Source organism: Plectropomus leopardus, unplaced genomic scaffold (genome assembly GCF_008729295.1).
Source record: "Plectropomus leopardus isolate mb unplaced genomic scaffold, YSFRI_Pleo_2.0 unplaced_scaffold4508, whole genome shotgun sequence".
NCBI classification, from domain to species: Eukaryota; Metazoa; Chordata; class Actinopteri; order Perciformes; family Serranidae; genus Plectropomus; species Plectropomus leopardus.
In genome coordinates, this window is record NW_024649427.1 from 1 (window position 1) to 9,981 (window position 9,981).

General features: G+C 39.7%; 3 pseudogenes; all 3 read right to left on the reverse strand.

Moving 5' to 3' along the window:
* Positions 1–21: 21 nt before the first annotated feature.
* On the reverse strand, positions 22–5,349 carry LOC121939316 (annotated as a pseudogene).
* A 33-nt stretch (positions 5,350–5,382) lies between these two features.
* On the reverse strand, positions 5,383–6,667 carry LOC121939311 (annotated as a pseudogene).
* Positions 6,668–6,714: 47 nt separating this feature from the next.
* On the reverse strand, positions 6,715–9,653 carry LOC121939312 (annotated as a pseudogene).
* Positions 9,654–9,981: the final 328 nt, after the last annotated feature.

The following is a 9,981-nucleotide window of genomic DNA, read 5'->3' on the forward strand; positions in this document are numbered from 1 at the left end:
TGCGGGGAATCTCCTCCACACCTTCAGCAGAACCGTTGGAGCTGACTGGATACAGGATGACTGGAGCGTTGTCGTTCTGATCCAGAATGAACACGTTCACTGTGACGTTGTTGCTTAGTGACGGAGTTCCAGAATCTGCGGCGACAACTTGGAACTGGAAAGTTTTCAGAGTTTCAAAGTCGAAACTTTTCAGCGCCAAAATATCCCCGGTTTCAGAGTTTATGTTGAGAAACGAGGTCACTTTATTATCATCGCTTCCATCTCGGATAATATGATAGGAAATGTCTGCATTTTTATTTTCGTCACGATCAAAAGCTTTTACAGAAAACACAGAGACTCCTGGTTCATTAGCTTCAGTAACATAGAAAGTGTAGGGACTCAGTGAAAACTCTGGACTGTTGTCATTCACATCGGATACTACGACGCTTATAGTCTTTTCAGATGACAATGACGGCTGGCCAGCGTCTTTTGCAACTACTGTTAGAATATATTGTGACTTTTTTTCTCTATCCAAAGGGGCTTTAGTCACCAATGAGTACATATGGTCTTGTAAAGATGGTGACAAAGCGAAAGGAACGTTTTCATTTACAGCGCAAATAACTTTTCCATTGAGACCAGAGTCCAAGTCATTTACACTAATAAGAGCAACTGTAGTTCCAGGTCTGGAGTCTTCAGGAATTGAGCTCGAAAATGAGGTAACTTCAATCTCAGGTGCATTATCATTCACGTCAACTATCTTAATAATGACGCTTTTTTGTGTCGCCAGAGGAGCCAGACCTTTATCTGATGCTTGAATTTCAATCTCGTATTTGTCTTTCTCTTCATAATCTATGAAGCCTTTCACAGTGATCTCCCCTGTTGATGGATTAATATCAAAAAGCGTTAGTAGTCTATGACTCACACTGTTGCTGAACGAATAAACTACTTCTCCGTTTGGTCCTTCATCTAAATCAGTTGCATTTACTTGTATGACTGTTGTACCTGCTGGAGCGTTTTCAGATAGCGTAACAGAATAAACACCATTAGAGAAAACAGGTGTGTTATCATTAACATCTAAAACATTTACTATAATATTCATTTCGCCAGATTTCGGTGGTTTCCCTCCGTCCGATGCGGTCAGCACTAATGAATGGCTTCCCGCTGCCTCCCTATCCAAAGGTTTCTGCACAATCAATATAGGTATTTTACCGTCTTCTCCCTTATCCTTAACTTCTAAACGAAAGTGGTCATTGGGGCTGAGTTTATACTGCTGAACAGTGAAAGGGCCACCGTCTGGATCTCGTGATGCTTTTAACGGAATACGTACTCCAGGCAACACAGACTCCGAAATCTCCAACATTTTCTCTTTCTCTGGGAAACTGGGAGAATGGTCATTTATATCCAGGACTTCCACTCCAACATAGTGTACCTCAAGTGGATTTTCCAGAACCGTTTTTAGATTTATGAAACAGGTACTGCTGCGCTCGCACACCTCTTCTCTGTCAATCTTTTTGCTCACATACAGGATGCCGTCATTCTGATCCACACGGAAAAGAGGTTCCATAGCACTAGAAACAATCCGATATTTCCTGTCTTTAAGTGTGCTTTTATCCAATCCCAAATCCTTCGCTATATTCCCGACCAAAGTTCCTTCTTTTACCTCTTCGGAGATGGAATATCTTAACTGCGCCGAGGCCACGCTCCACAATAGCACAACAACCACGCAGCCGACCCACCGTCTTCTCGTCCTTTTTGCCGCGGATCCTCTTTGTTCCATGATTTAAACAAATATGTTATCGATTCCTTACGGGATTAAAAACCGCGTTATAAGCGATTAATCAAACATGTCCGGGTATGCATATGTTCACTCTGTTTCGAAAATGCTACAATACACGACACGATGTTTACAAAGGCACCAGCAAGCCGCAAAGACATTCAGCCAGCATCGAACTGAGAGGGCTGTTAAGAGGTGGAACCAAAAATGCAGTGACGACAAGTTAAAGCCGTTATTTTCCAAACACACTGACACCATGCGATGTCATTGCTCACTGCAAGGAAATCAGAGTTTCTGCAGCTGGTGTTAATAGCACAACGGCACCTTGTAAGTTTATTAACGTTGGTGTAAGTATCAGGTGAGAAGATGCCTCCTCAAAGTGATTTAACAAGCAAGCCATATATTCCTCAAAATGAAGATGGAAACATCAAGTCCTTCAAAATTTGTGATGCATCCATTAAATAACTTTAAATTTTACTCGTTTGACATTTACAAACAAAAAGTATGATGCAAGTACATTCAACACAAAAATAGTTTGACATTTCTTACTATATTAACGGGTATCAGAACACCAAAGCAAAACGTTTCAGCACAATGGGCAGCAAATCAAGCCAATTAAAACTCGATTCTGTCACAAGTGTGACTTTATATCATACTGTATTACTGAAGCCCAGAAACCTCAAATCACATTAAGGTCTATGTGACAGTGTAGAATGTTTGACACTATGCAAACTCGTCTTTGATTATAATAGATTACTAGTATGTGTTTTTCAGAATAAAGTGAAAAAGAAGGATACCAAAAACTGACAAATGAGAGACCATGTGCATCAACCCAAAGCTGTAACAGCAAGTGTTGCAACAACTAAGTTTAAAAGTGCCTACACTGTGATTAAAATTGCAGCTGAAAACCCAGAGTACCATATAACTGTCCTAATTCACACAACAATATTATGATACCCAACAAGCAGTACTGCACATCCAGTACATGCAGTCGGTGAGGGACAATACCAATAATACAAGACCAAATGAATAGCACTGCCAGCTGAAACAAGTCAGGGCTCCCACAAATAACACCTTACCTCTCCAGATGTCCTCGTCCTGCCAGAGAGCTCTAGTCCATTCTCATGGCTGGGATATTCTCAAAAAGCCTTGTTACTTTTGACTGTCTTAGAAATCACCCACAGAAAATCAGCACCATGGCCAGTGAAAGCAACCTCCTATACCCTGTAATTTCGTGATTGCGTTTCTATTTTCAGTTTGAAAATAAATTTAAACAATATTTACTCTCAATCAAAACATGCCTTCACACTAGGCACCACAAAACATGTATCATGATTTGCGTTTTGCAGTTCTGCACACCTTTTTGATTAAGGCACTGTCGCACATTTTCAGCTCAGTAAACTTTAGGTTTTTCACTGGCATACTACGCTTGAGATTCTATGGGATGGCATAGCTTACTTTCTCATCATAACTTGGCTCAGTTAAGGGGTACAGACGAAGAGCGCACACACAGGCACTAATCACTCTTAATTCCGCTATCATTTGCTTGTCTGCAGTTATATATTTTAAAGCAATGTGGGAATGGAAGAGAGCTGTAAGAGGGTACAATTTGACAAATTAGCAAATCAACATAAAACCCCAAATAAGTCAAACAAGTTACCGCTGCAAAATAAATTGGCTCCAAACACTTCACATATCATTGCCTGAGAAAACCTGAAGAATATTAACCTAATATCAAATCTCCTTTTTCCCAGATGAAGACACTGAAGGTATTGACAAAGTACAAGTGAATCCTTACAAGGGCAAAGTGTAAAGTTGCCAGGGGAAACCAGGGAAGCCAACAAATCCAGTGCCATGCTGTGCAAAACATTAACCAGGTGTCCACAGTTTATATGTTTAAGAAAATAGCAGTTAGTAACAACACAGTCTGCATTTATGTTTTCCTTACCTCCCCAGATGCCCTCCTCCTGTCAGGGAGCACTAGTGTGTTCGCATGGCTGCCAGGGACTATAGTAGATCCTATACTCATTCTGGGTCCAACTAACATGTACCGTTTGTCTCCAGATCTGTACTGGATGCTGTGACACAGTGTCCCATCATAATTAGTCTCTTGGAGATATTTTGAAGTATAGTCTGTGGATTTGGAGCACTGCATTGCAATCAGCACGATGATACTGATGATAAAAAGTACAGAAACTGAGCCCAAAGTTATCATCAGGTAAAATGTAACATTGTCCTCCTCGTCAACTTTAGTTGCACTTTTAACATCAGCAGCAAAAGCCTCTTTGGGCTCCACAAGTTTGACAATGACAGTAGCTGTTGCTGAGAGTGAGACGTTGCCATTGTCTTTGACCAGTATGACCAGTTTATGCTCAGCCTCGTCTGTCTCTGTGAATGAGCGAAGTGTTCTGATCTGTCCTGTATAGCGGTCCAAACCAAAGAGACTGTGGTCAGTAACTTCCTGCAGTGAAAAGAGTAACCAGCCGTTATATCCTATATCAGCGTCATAGGCTCTGACTTTAGTCACCAAGTGTCCTGCGTTGACATTGCGGGGAATCTCCTCCACACCTTCAGCAGAACCGTTGGAGCTGACTGGATACAGGATGACTGGAGCGTTGTCGTTCTGATCCAGAATGAACACGTTTCACTGTGACGTTGTTGCTTAGTGACGGAGTTCCAGAATCTGTGGCGACAACTTGGAACTGGAAAGTTTTCAGAGTTTCAAAGTCGAAACTTTTCAGCGCCGAAATATCTCCAGTTTCAGATTTTATTTAGAAAATGAAATTATGTCATTTTGTACACTCCCTTCTCTCTGATAATATGATATGAAATAGCTGCATTGTTTCATCTTTGATCACGATCAAAAGCTTTAACAGAAAACACATTGGCTCCCGCTCATTAGCTTCAGCAACGTTATTTTCTGTATAGGGACTCAGTAATAAACTCTGGACTGTTGTCATTCACATCTGACACTGAAACGCTTATTGTCTTTTCAGATGATAAGGGAGGTTGACCAGCAGTCTTTTGCAGTTATTGTTATTTCATATTGTGACTGGTTTCTCTCGTCCAAGGGGCGATTTGTCACTAATGAATACATGTTTTGTCTTTAAAGAGGGCTTTAATTCAAAAGGCACATCCTCAGGTTATGCTTGAAATAACTTTTCCATTGAGACCAGAGTCTTTAGTCATTTACACTGATAAGTGAAATAACTGTGCCAGGTTTGAGTCTTCAGGGATTGAGCTTGAAAATGATGTAACTTCAATTTCAGGTGATTATCATTCATCTTCAATCTTTATAATGACGCTTTTCTCTGTAGTTAGGAGGAGGTGCACCTTTATCTGATGCTTCAATTTCAATTTCATAAAATGTCCTTTTCTCATAGTCTATTAAGACCTTTAACTGTTAATTTCGCCTGTTAATTTGATTAATTCAAAAAATGTAATAGACTTTTTTTACTCACACTTTCCCAAATGCTGTATTCAATTCTCCATTGGTGCCTTCATCAAATCAGTTGCATTCACTTGTTTAAATGAAGTACCTACTGGAGCATTTTCTGAATATTTAGCGTAACCGATAAATCATCCTGAGAAAACATGGGACGATTATCATTATATCAAGAAAACTTTATCTAAATATTCATGTGCCAGATTTCGGTGGTTTACCTCCATCAACTGCTGTCAGCACTAATGTGTGTTTGTTCTTTTGTTCTCTGTCTAAAGATTTCTTCAAACTAAAAATTGGTATTTTACCATCTCTCCTTTATCCCTAATTCCAAACGGAAAGTGATCATTTTTGGTTAAAGTGTATGTGCTGAATAGAGTTAAATGACCACGTCTGGATCACGTGCAGGTGTGCAGCTGAAATCGTGCTCCTGGCAAATGTTGACTCTGAAATCTCCAACCGTTTTTTCTTTCTCGGGGAAACTGGGAGAATGGTCATTTATATCAGTAATTTCCACAACTATATAGTGCACCTCCAGTGGGTTTTCTACACGGTTTTTAGATTTATTAAACACGCACTGCTCTGCCCTGCACAGACCTCCTCTCTGTCGAATTTTTGCTCACATACAGGATGCCCCATTTTGGATTTACGTGGAAAAGAGGATCCATTACTCGAAACAACACGATACTTTCCTTTCTTTCAGTGTGCTTTTGATATCAAATCCCAGATCTTTTGCTATATTTCCAACAACAGTTCCTTCGTTAACTTCTCCTCAGAACTGAATATCTTATTTGCGCCAAAGCCACGCTCCACAAAAGCACAGCAACCAGCAGCCGACCAAATATCCTCTCGCCTTCGTCTGTCGTAGCTTCTTTGTTCCATGGTTAAATCCCGAAATCATCAGTAATCACTCACAAAAAAAAAACTGATAAGTGAGACGAAAAAACATTTCCATGTGTGAAAATATAATCCTTTTCCTTGTAAAGACAGACATGGAGGCAAAATGAGTATTTCAAAGGCAGCAATCAGCTCAAACGACTTTCTGTTCTCTATCGAGCTGATGAAGCTTGCAAAGAGGAGAACCAAAATGCCATGACGACAACCACATGCAATGCTGCCTTTTTTTCCATTACACTGACACCATGCGATCTAATTCTCACTGCAGAAATCAAATGCCAGTAGGGCATTTTCGAAACTATGGAGGGCATATGTTTAAATTTTCATATTTATTTCGAAACCGTTGGGAAAAAATAGTGACTGCCCCCTATGCAAAAACTTAGACGAGGATACTTACTATGAAACAGAACATGCTTCAAAAGAAATTGTCCATTTCGCAAAACGTTGAAAAGATTCTACCTTTGAAACCGTAAACAGTATGAGCTTTCATTTATAAAGCACAATGAAAAAAACATTCAGTATATCGTTACCAATTTGTGTTTTGCATCAACACCAGAGGAACGTTCAGCCACCATTGCCTAGTACATGGATTGCGAATAACACCACCTTTACACGTGTCCCGCTACAACTGGTGGTGGGGCAAGTTTTTAACTTAGAAGCTTGTTTCAATTTTGGACACTGGCTTTTCCAAAATGCAATACTTGCGAGGCCAAGCAAAAGATATGTATTGATCCAGCTCTCTTTTAAGCATTTTTAAATCCCAACAAAGAAGTAATCAGTACACGTGAATAAAAAACTGATAAAATGAGTGCTAAAAAATTATGTTTAATAGCAGTAAGTAGAAGAAAACAAGGAAGGTTATGAACGTCATCAAAACCTTTTCGATTCAAAAAGAAGACTTTAAAAACTATCTCCAAGCTGAAAGTTTTCAATCGCCTAAAATCATCTTATTATGCCTTAACTTTTTCATTGTGTCATGTACAGTACAGGAAATGCAAATAAAGGTTAAAAAGGCAAACATTTTATGGATTGTACAAATGCAGATTATTTTTCTGATTTCTAGTTTTCATAAAAAGCTTAGTTTTTTGCAGACTCTTTCAAAGCACATTTATTAGTGACACATAAACAACATCTTTGAAAAAACATTTTTGGGGTAAAAGCACTTGTTTAAAAAGTCTTACCTCCCCAGATGTCCTCCTCCTGTCAGGGAGCACTAGTGTGTTTCGCATGGCTGCCAGGGACTATAGTAGATCCTATACTCATTCTGGGTCCAACTAACATGTACCGTTTGTCTCCAGATCTGTACTGGATGCTGTGACACAGTGTCCCATCATAATTAGTCTCTTGTAGATATTTTGAAGTATAGTCTGTGGATTTGGAGCACTGCATTGCAATCAGCACAATGATACTGATGATAAAAAGTACAGAAACTGAGCCCAAAGTTATCATCAGGTAAAATGTAACATTGTCCTCCTCGTCAACTTTAGTTGCACTTTTAACATCAGCAGCAAAAGCCTCTTTGGGCTCCACAAGTTTGACAATGACAGTAGCTGTTGCTGAGAGTGAGACGTTGCCATTGTCTTTGACCAGTATGACCAGTTTATGCTCAGCCTCGTCTGTCTCTGTGAATGAGCGAAGTGTTCTGATCTGTCCTGTATAGCGGTCCAAACCAAAGAGACTGTGGTCAGTAACTTCCTGCAGTGAAAAGAGTAACCAGCCGTTATATCCTATATCAGCGTCATAGGCTCTGACTTTAGTCACCAAGTGTCCTGCGTTGACATTGCGGGGAATCTCCTCCACACCTTCAGCAGAACCGTTGGAGCTGACTGGATACAGGATGACTGGAGCGTTGTCGTTCTGATCCAGAATGAACACGTTCACTGTGACGTTGTTGCTTAGTGACGGAGTTCCAGAATCTGTGGCGACAACTTGGAACTGGAAAGTTTTCAGAGTTTCAAAGTCAAAACTTTTTAGTGCCAAAATATCTCCAGTTTCAGAGTTTACATTTAGAAATGAGGACATTTTTATCATCCTCCTCCCTTCCTCTCTGAAAATATGATAGGAAATAAGCTGCATTGTTTTTTCATCACGATCAAAAGCTTTAACAGAAAACAAGAGAGTACCTCCAGCAATCGTTATTTTCTGTGACATAGAAAGTGTAGGGACTCAGTGAAAAACTCTGGACTGTTGTCATTCACATCAGACACAATAACGCTTAGAGTTTTTCAGATGATAATGGAGGTTGACCAGCGTCTTTTGGCTGTTATTGTTATTTCATAATGTGACTGATCTCTCTGTCCAAAGGCGATTTTGTCACTAATGAATACATTTTGTCTTATAAGGATGGCTTTAATTCAAAAGGCACATCTCATTTACAGAAAGCAAATAACTTTTCCATTGAGACCAGAGTCAAGTCATTTACACTGATAAGAGCAACTGTAGTTCCAGGTCTGGAGTCTTCAGAATTGAGCTCGAAAATGATGTAACTTCAATTTCAGGTGCATTATCATTTACGTCAACTATCTTGATAATGACCTTTTTTGTGTTGTAGTGGAGGGCGAGACCTTTATCTGATGCCTCAATTTCAATTTCAAACGTATTCTCTCAGCTCATAGTCTATGACCTTTAACAGTTATTTCGCCTGTTGATAATTTATATCAAAAGTGTTTAATATAGATTTTTTGATTCATAGTTTTTACTGAATGAGTAAATCACATCTCCATTCGGCCCTTCATCTAAATCAGTTGCATTCACCTTGTACGACTGTTGTACCTACTGGAGCATTTTCATCCAGCATCACAGAATAAACATCTTGAGTGAAAACACAGGACGTTATCATTAATATCAAAAACATTTATTGAAAACATTCATGTCCCAGATTTTGGAGGTTTCCCTCCATCCACTGCTGTCAGCACTAATGATGTGCTCCTGCTGTTTCCCTGTCTAAAGATTTTTGCACAACAAAAATGGTATTTTACCATCGTCTCCCTTATCCTTAACCTCCAAACGAAAGTGATCATTTTGACTTAAGTTTATACTGCTGAACAGGTTAATGACCACTGTCTGGATCCCGTGAAGGTTTTAGCTGAAATCGCGTGCTCCGGGGTAACACAGACTCAGAAATGTCCAACCGTTTTCTCTTCTCTTTCGGGGAAACTGGGAGAATGATCATTTACATCCAGTAATTTCCACTCCACACATAATAGTGCACCTCCAGTGGGTTTTCTACACGGTTTTTAGATTTATTAAACATGTACTGCTCTGCGCGCACACCTCTCTCTGTCATATTTTTCGGCTCACATACAGGATGCCATCGTTCTGATTTACTTCAAAAAAGAGGATCCGCATTACTCGAAACAATCCGATACTTTCTTTCTTTCAGTGTGCTTTTATCCAATCCCAGATCTTTTGCTATATTTCCAACCACAGATTCCTCTCGTTAACTTCCTCAGAGAGTGAATATCTTATTGTGCCAAAGGCCCGCTCCACAAAAACACAGCAACCAAATAAAAGCCGACCAAATATCCTCGCGCCCTGTGGCTTGAATCTTCTTTGTTCCATGTTGAACCCGAAATCGTCAGTTATCCATCACAAGAAAACAACAACTGCGCCGTAGTAAAGAAACCGGTACTTTCCATGTACGCAAATATTAACTCTCTTCATGTATACTCCGAAATGGTGATGAACGGGATATTTAGGAAGGCAACAATAAGCACAGAAAAGGCTGTGCTCATATCGATGTGACAAGGCAAACAAGAGGTGGAACCAAACTGCAATGACAACAACCTCGTTTAGTTACTGACTTTTTACTTTCCACTGACACCATGCGAAAACGTCTACTGCAGAAAGTCGATGGGCTTGTAGCACATAAAAATATATTTTTTAATAT